Below are 13,047 nucleotides of genomic sequence, written 5' to 3' on the forward strand. Positions count from 1 at the left end.
ATTTTTACATGCATGGAACCCTGCCTGAAAATAATCACATTTTCAAATACCTGGGGGCACATGGTTTGGCACGAACATGTGCAAGCCTGCCTGGGTGGTTGAATGGCACTTCAGGAAGAAAAAAAATGGCTGCCATTCATTAGTTCATTCAGGTCCAACACCAGCAGAGCCAAGACCCTCTAAAGTGTTTAACTTTCCATGGCTTTGAGCCTGACCATCCCTCGTGGCTCCGTCCGTTGCTTAAATAGCCGCATGAACTCTGCAGGCAACTGTTGCTTGCCGTTGTGTGATTTTGTGCAGAAGCTGTCTCGAATGCGACGCAGTTGTCGGAGAGAGAAGTTCTCGCTGGAGAGCCTCATTCATCTCTCAGCCCTTTATCAGGGCTGAACACAAGGCCAACACCGGCTGCCAAGGGGTATAAAAACGCCGTAATGGTCCTGAATGCACTTAACCTGCGCGGAGTTTTGCTCTAAATGTGTGTGACATTGACTCTATAAACATTTAGTTTAGCCAAAATCAGATGACTTGCCTGAGGGAGAAAAAAAAATCAAAAGAATACAGTTAGATCCAAGAGCTTTCAGACACCTTGCAAACCCCACTTATGTTAGCCTTGATATCGCTCCGACTCAAAACCTCCAACCAGCACATAGCCTATTGCTCCAGGAGTTAAAGTACATTCTGCGTTCAAGTGCAGGGTGAGAGGGAGCACTTGAACAGGATGCTCAACATATTTTACAAGTTCAGCTCAAACTCGTAAAGTGTGTCATTGAACCACAGAACATGACATTATCAGTCCATTAAATGAATTTTATTTGCTCAGACGTCAAATATAATTTAATTCTTATTACTAAGGTACCTTAGGATAGAATGTTACCATGGTTAGTGAATTAAATTTTAAACGCATTATTGTTACCGTTGTTTTAACCGCTATCTCTCTCATAAAAGTCAGGAACAGAAATATTTTGGTTTTGTAGCAAAACAGAGGATTTGCATTAGATTAATAGTACCATGATGTCCATGCATTTGTCTTGGAGAACTGTTGAAATTCCTGGACTGAGTGGCCCATAGAACAAGACACAGCTAAATCCAAGCATCACACACAAGTCTACCACATTATCCAATTTCTATAACATTTTAAGGGATGATTGTTTCATTTTTGGAAATTAAATTTGAATGAAACGCAAGGAAAACAGCCCCATACCTTGTTTCTTTACCTTGAAATAAAAACCAGTAATGATCAAAATGCTTGCTTTGTGAAAGTCTGAATTGCTGGGTTAAGAATAAAAATAATAAAAAAGTCATTTTCTCATGCATTTGCCAGCCGAATTCAGCCTTCCTAAAATACATGTTGACCTGTTAACCTTGCATCAGCAGTCACACAAACTGACTGATTCAGCCTCTCTGGCTACGGTTGAACGCACACAATGAAGGAGTCGCACAATCAAGCAAAACTGCATGTCATGATATTACATTTCTGTGAAAAAAAAACCCATAATTCAGAAATGTACCCAGCAATTGCTGTATAAAAACATCACAGGACCAAATGATATGCATGGTTGCCGTTTTCAAAAGTTCAAACAGAAAGTGGTTTTTGACATTCATTCATCTGGGAGTCATCATCTAGCTTTGGCTTGAGCTAATAACTAGTATGACGATGATAATTAAGGAGTCCCCCCCCTCCCCCCTCCCCCTCCCCCCCATCCCCCACTCTCCCTCAGCCCTGCCCAGTCATCCCATGAGCTGAGGTGCTGGAAAGTCATCTGCGCCACTATGGGAATTACGTATAATTTGAACAAACGCGTCATGTGTAACTCTTATCGGACTGATCCCAGATGTGCTGCTGGCAGAAACGCGGGATCCCCCCTCCGTGTGCTCGCTGCTCATTGCAGATGCATAAATTCAGCACCCCCCCCCCCCCCCCACACACACACACACACACACACACACACACCCTACCCGGCCTACCCCTGCCTCTGATCCACTTAAATGGGAAAAACAGCACTTCACTCGTCGCTCATGTTGTTTCACTCTGGATATCACAGAGACTATGAAATATATTTGGGTGTTGTGAACTTGCACACTTTTGTCCTCTTTCTGGCATCTCTGAAAAATATGCGAGTGTAGACTATTTATATTTTCTCATCTTAATAGGATAGCAGTGGTGCACTTCAGGAAAAAAAAGACTTGACTTGAGTGCTTTTGAACATTAAAGCTGAACAACCCCCCACCCATGACTCATATATTCTTAAATAGTGTTCGCGTTCTTTGGCAACGGGAGACGCAGAGCCACCAGCTTGTGAACAGCAGTGAGCTAAAGTGGGAGATATTGGCAGCTAATGATGCGATTATGCTAATCTGCCTGTGAGTGAGATACCTGTTTGCCTCCTCTGTTCCAGGACGCAAATTAAACTGAGGGGTGCCCGTGAGGGCGGCCGGCTCTTTTGCAAAGTGCAGCAGACACCCTCCGGGCCTCATCTGGCCCTGATTTGGCCCTGATATGGCTCTGATCTGGTCATGATTAGCATCGCATTAGAAACTGATGCCACCCCAGACACAGCATTATCTGGAGCCTAGCTTCAGAATGAATAAATGTTGTATGATGCAGCTATTGGTGTACTGTGAATGTAAAGTGGTCAGTGACATTTCAAACAGTAGAGTAGACCATTATGCCATGGAAACTTTAGATAAATGTTGACTGATAAAACTCTTAATGGGTTTGTGTCGTTACGTACTGTAATAAGAGCTTTTGCTAAGATTTGTTGTAGCAAAGAAACAAAGTGAGCATGTCAGACTTTATTCAGAGCTAGTTAAACGCAAAGACCATGATGCTGATATCATCAGGGATTAGAAATGGTTCAAAAAACAAAAACATTTGTGGATGAACGTGACCGAAAACAGGAACAAATCCTTTTTTGATAATGATACTAATGGTATTTTATCGTTCCGGTTAACCGTTCTTTGAATATTATTAAAAAGTCCATAGACTTGGAACACAGTGTTCCCCAGACCCTTTATAGGATGTATTTAGTCAGATTTTATGAAGCAGTGTCTCTCTTGTATAATTGGCTAGGCCTAATATGAGTTGATTAAAATGATTTTCATATCCAACACTATCTAACTGCCTTTTCCAAGTATGTGGCCTAAATTACTAAAACTCTGTGTGAAATAACTCAGTCAACCACACTAAGAAAATATCTGGTGTCATGCAGTTGGTCGCACCACAGCTAGGCTATTGCAGGGCTTAAATATCCTGTACCTGAATTTACGCTATCAGATACTTTTGAAGATCTAATATATTGACTAATTGTCTTCTTTCAAATTTCGCTCCACATCTGAATTCAGGTAGGCTATAGTGTTTTTAACAGTTAGCCTTTTTTGTTATTATATTTTTGGGCCTTTTTTAGCCTTTAATGCAATAGGATAGTGGAGAATGGCAGGAAGTGAGTGAGAGAGAGAGTCAAAGTGGAATCCACCTTGGTGGGAGAGAGGACCACGGGGCGGGAATCGAACCCGGGTCACCAGCACTGTGCAGGTGCCCCAGCCAATTGTGCCTTGAAATCACCTTGAAATCTACTGTGCTTAGATCTAAACTTCAATGCTGTTGGACAGAAAAAAAAGTCTATTGGGCCACTGGCCATGAATCAATTTGTAAAGGCAATGTCATTTTTAACCATTCTTCTATAACATTTATTACAGGAACAGGAAAGAAATTAAAATTAAAATCATTTGAGTCACGACCCCGAACAAAAACACAGACCCCCAGCCCCCAACATTGATGCTTCCGCAACCTTCTTTGCCTGGAGTCTAGCGTTGGAATAGGGTTACTTTTTTCTCAGAAACCATCTGTAGGTGGTGGATGAAGCCTCTACACCAAATATCACAGGTGTTATGAATACGTGGGACAGCATTATCATGTTCATAAATACAATTCCTGACCAGAAACAACAGTGCAAAGCTAATTGAACAACACACCCACTGAGGACAATATTAGTCAGATACTATAATTGCACCCGGGTGGAAATAATGAACATTACTATTTACACCCGGGTGCAAATAATCACTCCGAAAATATTATCAGGACATTCCATTCTTAGCCCACAAAGTATGCAATATGCCTTTTGCCAGTTTTACTGAGGCTTAAAGGTGCTATACAGTATGTAAGAACTACTAGTGTTTAAAACGGCCAAAACATAAACAGTATGCAGGCTGCAAATGAAAGTATGAATTGTGCATATCCTGGCTGTACCATTGTTGTTAGTGAAGCCAGTATTTTAAAATAATATGTTTCTTTAACCTCTTATAATTGTATCATTTATTACAATAAATGTCTTACATATACTGTAGTACCTTTAAGGCCAGACAGCCATGTATAGACTACCTGGTGCGAACAACTCTGTATCTGTGTTAGAAAATGGTAATACAAATTAAAACCTAATGGATGAAAAGTAGTTATGAGTTAATGTAGAATGAAATTATGCTAATTGTTTCACACATTCTGCTGACCCCCAGAAACAATCTCCCAGGTGGTCCCCAGGTTGAGAAGCACTGCTCTAGCTGTTGAGCTCTCAGTGTGCCCGCTCTCAACCCAACTCAAGCCTGCTGTTTGTCCATACACAGGCCTCGCTCTGTAATTGGTAAACAAACATACAGACTCAGACCGGGCCATAAACAATTCCAGCCAATCAGCATGTTGTTTCAGGAGTGTGGAAAGGAAGGATATCATTTGATTGGCTGTTTATCTGAAAAAATCAACAGCCTTTCACCAGAATTGTGCACAGCACCTTTAACTTCTTAACATCAAACGTGAGAAAATTGTTCCCAACTTTCAAAGGAGAGACGGGATCCAAATCCATCCAAGAGTGAGTCACCTGAGGCCTGAGCACCTCCACGAGCCATACTTCAATCCCATACTCCAGAAAACGACTTTTTAATGAATCGGGGGTCTAATAATGTTTGCAAAATCCCTGCTTCCAGTTGCCACAACAGTGGCCAGCTTGCAAAGCTGAGAAAAAGATATCTGTTTGGCTTGGCGCTGTCACCCTCTACTAATAGAGGTTAGACTATTTTTCCCTCTCCACTGAATGAGTTGCATTCAGTCCCCGGCCGGTCATTGGTTCCCCTGCCTAGAGTGCGAAACATGCATTAGCTCAGCACATTAAATGCCAATTATAACAAGCGGGCTTCTTTTTTGTATTGAAGTGACATTTATTCATGGTTAGCCCCACCAGTACTGCCAAGTCACTGCACAATCTTTCACTGCCAACTCTCTCTCTCTCACTCTCTCTCTCACACACACACACACACACACACACACACAGAAAGTAATTTTTCAACTGAAAGACCGCTCTCAATTTTTGAGCAGGACTGAGTGCATTTCATTCCCTCTTAGTACACATTAACGAAATGGCCTCTGGCAGGTCCCCAGCTAGCGTGATGGGACATTCGCTATTTAAAGGGGTCTGTCATGAAACAATTTAAATATCAGATTCCTCTAATCTGGAACAGCAGCAGCTTATGATGGTCTATGGTTATGAAAAAGAAAGATATGATACGGTATGATATTACTCAGCGCGGTAACAGGAAGAGCAATACCACCAACATTTTCAGCGCTTTAAACTCGTGTTCACCCCCGACCCGCTCCAACAAGGGGATCGTTTATTTGAAATGAAAGCCCCACCCTACCCTCCATTTCAGAACTACCACATCTGAGACATTACTGCTTCAAGGTCTTCACATTGGTTTCACTTTATGTAACATTTGTTCACCTTGTTGCCTTCCCAACAATTCTGTGTGTCCAAGGTGTAGATGAATAATGTGATTTACTAAAAAATGTAAATACCAAACAAAACTCCTGGGCATTTGGCATTAATTAACTTTTAATTAAAACATGAGCAGCAATTATCAGTGGTGACCACACCAGGCCAGCCGGTGCATGTGTGCAATCTCCGGGCCCTCATCTCGAGGCTTAAATTACCCTTTCATGAGGTCTCCTTTGTGGGGCACCAGGGATTCAGCTGCTTAAAAGGTTTGAAGTTTAGTAATAGGTTTTTGCACACCTGGGCAACACTTAGGACTGGTCACATTTTCCACTGTGATTTCACAGCTACCCCACATATGTGACCTGTGGCCTCTCCGAGCAGTTTACACACCTCGAACCAATCCACGTCTAAAGGCACTGGCAAATGAGCAGTCGAGTCCAAAACACACATGCGCACACACACACACACACATACACACACACACTCTCTCTCTCTCTCTCTCTCATACACACACACACACACACACACACACACACACGGGGATATTGTTTTAGTACTAAAATTAGACTGAATATCAACAGCTTGAGGTAAATTAAACTAATAATATGCTTTAATTGGATGATGAACTTTGACTTAAAGTTCTTTGACTTTGACTTTGACTTTGTCAGTTAAATTTAGCCTAGAATTCCCACCAGATGTCACGTCATGATTTGAAGGTTCAGTCCCAACACACCTGCTTTGTTATGCTTAGTTCTCAAGGAAAGAGAGAGTCCTCATGTGGAGAACATCATGGAACATCCAAAGGGGGGTTTTAAAACCTCATCCTGAGTTTCATAGCACCTCGACCTTTTTGAGACACACTGGGGTTTTTTATGGTTGGAGGATGAATGGTTTGAGATGAGGACACTTCCTGTTCCATTATGCTTCATCGGTAGCCTCTCTGTGTTGGCAGTGGTTGGATGACTGCTGCTTGGCCCCGGCAGTTTTCTGCCACATTTAGGACAGCAGGTGGGTTTACATTATGCAACATATCACATGAAAACTATTAAACACACCGCAGCTCACACACACACACACACACACACAGATGCATCACACAGAGTCAGTCAGACACACACACACACACACATACACAGATGTATCACACCGTGTCAGGCAGAAACACACAACGCAGTAGGCTCGCGCACACACATGCACACGCACATACACACACACACACACACACACACACACACACACACAGATGTATCAGTGAGTCAGGTCAGAGCTGTGGAAAGAGGGAGACATAAGACACACTCGTCCATCTCTCACGGTCCCTATTTGTCATGTCATGGATACTTACAAATGTGCATTTCATTTGTATGAATATCAGGCAAGGGGGAAGCATGTTAAATAAATACACTTCACAGAGCTCTTCAGCGGGCCCTGTTCCCTGCAGGAGGTCTTGCCTGTATGGAGATATCAAAGGCCAGCGCCGCCGCCATCCTTGTGCTTCTCTCTTTCTTCCTCATATCCATGTGAAGGGGGGAACACAACACTCCTGAGCAGGAAAGCTCTTTCTCCGCTGCTATCGCATCATCCATCATTTCATTTAGGCCATTACTGTGCTCTCGAGGATTGCTGGAAATTCTTGCACCGCGGCTTAAATCAGCGGCTTCCTAATTTGCCAGCTGGAGGGTTTTCACGCACACACACACACACACACACACATAAACATATCGTACACTGGCTGGACTACGTAGTACTCATTCAGACTGGTGTTTGCCAAGCAAAGCCGACCTGTATGCTTTTTCATAAAAACTTTTATTGACTGGGGTTGGCCTTTTCCACTCTGGATGGCACATTCATGTGCTGACATTGGTCATTTTACTGCTGCTATTTGTTATTTCATGCTTCTACTGATTCAGCATGTCAGAAGAGTCTGGTTGGTGCTAAGAGTAGCCAGCTGGTATGAAGCGTTACACTACACATTGGCTTAGACCTGAGCTTGTTCATTAGGTCAGATTTGATGTAATAACACACTCGACGGGAAGGGTTTCGCTCTGAAGTCCAACTGGTTGAACCTGGACCGAGCAGTTCCAGGTTCATGCGTGCCATGTTGTGTTTTCGTTCCAACCGTGTGCTGAGACATGCTTTCATTAGTCCTGTGTTGGTCAGCAGAGCCAGATGCTTGACCCTGAAGCTCCGCAGAGGACTCACTTCCTGATCGTGGATTAGCTAGAGCACACACACACACACACACACACACACACACACGCCGGGGCCTTCAGGCACACACATGGGCCAGTGGAGACCTCCACCCAATGGCCAACAGGAGAGCAGAACCACCTATCTCATCCGGCCTGATGAGACGGACAGACAGACACACACACACACACACACACACACACCTAAACATGCCCAAGTGTTACGTTCTTGTAGAGAAAACACATTATGTGCACCAGTGCTCTCAGCGAGTCTGAAACCACTAGCCACATTGTTCCAAAACACACACACACACACACACACACACACACACACTCATACAGTACAAGCACACACACACACACACACACACACACAAGCATGCGCACATACACACATATCGCCATTCACAACTCCACTGTGTAAATATCACATACACCATTTTTCTAGACTCAGCTGACACTTTGACTTCCGTTCTGGGTGACTTATCATGGCAGATTTGTCTGTCAAGTGCGATTCCCAAGAATAATGTGTTGTCCTTTAAAGAGACTGTAAAGTGTCAGAGGTGAGCCCCGGGCAACGGGGTCATGAATCAGAGTGATTTATGGCACGCATGACTCGTCCTGCCAGCCCACATGGGTGGCATGTCAGTGGACAGCACATAAAAATGCCTCTCTCTCTCTCTCTTCCTCCCTCCCTCTCTCCTTCTCTCTCTCCCTTTCCTTGCTTCCTTCTTTTTTTTGGTCTTTCACACCTCCCCCCATTAACCTTTCACACTGAGCCTGGCTTCCACACTTGCTTTTTTTCTTTGTCTCAACTGGAGAATCTGTCAGTGTTGTCGTCTTTGTTTACCTCTCTCTCAATCCATCTGTCTCTCACTCTCCCCTACTGCTCATTCATCTCTCTGTGGTTTGCACTCTTTCTGTCTTTCCTCTCTCTCTCTCTCTCTCTCTCTCTCTCTTTCTCAGTACGCTTACATGACACTCCAAAAAAATTGTATGCGCAGTAGCCTAACCCTAATACCAAAAAGAGTCATTAAAGAAGAGAGGCATATCAGACAGGGGTCAGATGAGATCACAACATCATCCCTGTTTGAAGGTACAGGCACTGGAATTGCCCCAAAGAGGAGCAAGGCATCCAGAAAGAAAGGTCCCTGCTGGGTTCCAGAGGAATGTGTGGCAGTTCAGAGGCGTTTAATCCAAAATAGCAGGTAAGGTAGACTGCCTTTTAGCTGTGGAATCTAAGGGACTGAAAAGCAATAAAGTTTTTTGAGAAGAACCACATTTCTACCCTCAGAGAAAAGCTCTGTTAATTAAACAGCTAATTTGAAAAATAAATTATATGTAGGCCTATCATATTATATATATAAAAATAAATAAAAACTTGTCACTTGTCATACATACAATTTCCTTTTTCCAGACACACAGCAAAGGAAAGTGTGCATCCCCAGAGTGGTCGGCAGCTACTAGGGAAAGGGACCAAAAATCTGCCTATAAAAAAAATCTGGAGAAGAGGTGGCCGTCTGCAGGCATTGGGTTCTGCTGAGAGCACCAATGTTACGGGGGAAAATATTTGCATACTCACTGTTTTTGCAAAAAGAACTGGCACCCACACTTTCTTTTGCTCTGCCGTGGTATGCAAATAGTTCCCCTACTTTGCAGAACGAGTCCCAGGAGTGACAGAGTTACAGAGACTGTTGAGCATGCAGCCACTGCTCTCTGTCATGCCAAGCTTCCTCTTCATCACCACTAAATACACGTCAAAAGGTGGTAAGTATGGACAGTAAATTACGTTCTTACACTATGTTCCACACACTTAGTTTGTGATTGCATTATGGTTGTTTGCATATTACTTAACAGCAAGATGTGTCTACTGTGCTGGCAATAGCATGGAACCACGATATGGAGAACATGCTGGCAAGCTGGTTTACCAACTATATGCGGCGGCACCCCATTATCTCCATCAGAAGGCCTGCAAGTTCAGATCAACAAACTTTAACAAAGTGAACATGCATGGGGTCTTCCTTCGAAAATCGGACAACTGTCTACAGCAAACATGGATTTCAGGCAAAAGATATCTGGAATTTAGATGAGATGGGGCTTGTGACTGTACAGAAAACTGGCTTTCTTTCTTTCTTGCGATGAAGCGGTAAAGACGAGTGAGTACTAGCATAACATCAGCTGAGAGAGTGGTTCTTGTTACCATGGCACTGGCAGGGAATGGTAGCCTACTCAATGTCTTTCCCCAGAAAAAATACCTTCCGCATTTGTTCTTTCATGGTGGCCCAGAGGGGTCTATCGGTGGCCCATGATGTAGCACGAGTTTCCTCTGTAAAAGAGACCTCCATGTAACTTTACAGCATGCTGTTAAAATCCTTAAATATCCACTTGTATGTTGTTTCTTACAGTACTATTACACCTGTGTTAACCATTTAACTCACATGCCTTTCTGGCCTCGTCTTATTACCCAACACTTCACTGCACACACACTGGTTGTCACTCATGACACACAAGCAGTGGTAACACATAAATCTTTACACTAACAACATGCATACAGGAGGTGGTGACCATAACAACAGGTAAACACACATAACAACAACAACTCGAACGCTCCCGAACCCCTGGGGGCCAAAGTCCGGAACTGTTCAGCTCGGGCTGCTACAATATATGAATGAATGACCCAATTAATGACTCATGCATTCAATGAAATTGCAGCCTATAGCCTGGCTGTCGCTAAAAAGGAGAAAGATTAACTTTTTTTCCCTATGGGAACGCGTTAATACCTTCATCCTATAGAGCGCTACGGAACAGCCACCCCGCGGAGGCACTCAGTAAAGGCCCAGGTGGCCTCATCATGAGAGGAAGGGGAGAGGCGTGAGAGGGAGGGAAGGAGGGAGGCAGAGGAGATATGAAGAAAGAAAGGAAAAGAGAAAGAAAGAGGCAGGAAAGGAGGGGGACAGGATAAGTACAGAGGGGCCCAGGCCCCATTATGGTGGTGGCGGTGAATGTGTGTGTGTGTGTTGGTGGGTGGGGGGGTGGACGCAACATTAGTCTGACAAATTAAAGGCCAACCTGACTGGAATATGGCCTCATGCAGCAGCTCTTTCAAGGCCCATTAGAGAAACATCACAGTTTGTGTCAGGAGGGCCCGGAGTGTGGGCCTGGGATTAAGACTTCAGTGGAAGGCTTTTAGGGAGGGAAAAATGATGTTGGCTTTTGGATGGCAGCCATTTGAGGCGGGGTGAGGGGCAGAATGTGCGGTGCCTCTAAGTGATTCTTGTCAAGAAAAAGGGATGATGGTGGCAGGGTACTCACATTATACCTGATTTAGGTTTCATGCATCAGATTCAGAGTGTTTCCATTAAAGAATGAATTAACTTGTATACGCCCACATGAACCATACTGTATCTGACAATGCTGTATTACTGTGAGAACTGTGTGCTACAGTAGATTGAATCAGTCACTGAGCAGATTGATCAGTGAGTAGCTACCAAGCTACCAATCTATAACGCACACGAAAACCTTGCATCAACAACAACACATTTGGCTTGCTAGAATTGCTGTCTCTTGGCAACATAATTAGCAAGTAGCCTCATTTTACATTTTCACGGGGTGGTCCATGCCAGACAACATGGCCTTCACCACTAGTGAGAATGTTTGGCTGTCCTTCACAAGAACATACAGTACTGTATACCCTCAAAATGAATTTGAAAACGACAACAGAACTAGTTTGCAAAAGCATACCTCAGAAAGTGCCACAGTGCTCCAAACTGTAGCTTGAAATATGCTTTTGATTTAGTGGATCGACAGTGTGTGCCTTTGCAGTCTGCTCTCCAACAGAGGAAATCGTACAAAATCAGAAATCAGTCCATTAAGCAGGTGAGTGTTGTAATAACTCCCTGCCATTTGGCAGCCAGAATTTCCTGATGAAGTCCCTCACCAAGCCGACCTGTGCAGCTGGGTCTTATTAATACAAAAGAATGTGAGTGTGTCGGAGGAGAGCGCGCCATCAATCTGAACTATTCAACACGTGCAGCTGTCCGTGCGACTGTTAACCCTTTTATTGGGAGACCTCCCGAGTCTCTTTGGTGCCTCACTGACCTATGACGGTCTCAGAGAATGCAATTCCCCAGGTCTCAATTAGCCCACTTCACCATTTCCAGGTATACGGCTTCATTGAACTGATGCTAATGATTCCTTGGCAGGGATAAGCATCTTCCTGTTCTTTCTGATATTGTCGAAGAGTGACTTTATTTAATTACATCTTCAAACCTACACCTCCTAGCTTGGTATCACCAGACTCACCTACTTTGTTTCACTTTGTGAAGAGAGTCTGGGTACTCTCCATTGGGAAATGTTTCCAACCTTAGCATCATAAAGGCTTTGCGTTAACTTTGCATTACTTCCTACTTTGCCTGACCTAAGAAACAATGTCTTTACCACTGCCAACGTCATCCCCTCTCGACGCTGAATGGCCCGCTATTTTGATGGCTGAAAGAAATGTAAGCACACTGAGAGGAGCCAGACTAAAATCTCAGTGTGATGGAAAATAAGCTGAGAGACAGTCAGACAGGGGGCCAGGCTATTATCCTCCGCAAACTTAAAAAAAAAAGAAAACATTGTTTTAATTAATATTATTATTAATATTATTAATATTAATATTATTAATTAATATTAAATTAAATGTTAACAGCAGACATGGGGCTAGTAGCAATAGATTTGTAATTCCAGCGGAAGTTGGTTTTGATGGTGGCGACATCTCGTGAAATGGGCTAATTGGGTTCCAGTTTACAGTGCAGTCCTAATACAGATGTGAGCCAGCGTGATCGCCGTGTGTCTTACACCAGGTCCCCGGTGAGCTCTTGTAACTTGTCCAGCCACGCCTTGGCCTAACGGCACACTCGACTATCCCAGACAGGGGAAGGGCACAGTTAAAATGGCTCATTAAAAAGAGCCCTCCGCTCTTTACGGAGCAGTGATGTGCATCATTAAGGAGTCCTCTTGCCATCCCTAAAGCATTTAGGGATCTCCAAGCGCCACCTGTTCCTCATTCTCTCAGCATGATTCATTATCAAACAGCAGTTGAATCTGGCCCCGGTGTGGTC

This window comes from Sardina pilchardus, chromosome 10 (genome assembly GCF_963854185.1).
Source record: "Sardina pilchardus chromosome 10, fSarPil1.1, whole genome shotgun sequence".
Taxonomy (NCBI): domain Eukaryota; kingdom Metazoa; phylum Chordata; class Actinopteri; order Clupeiformes; family Clupeidae; genus Sardina; species Sardina pilchardus.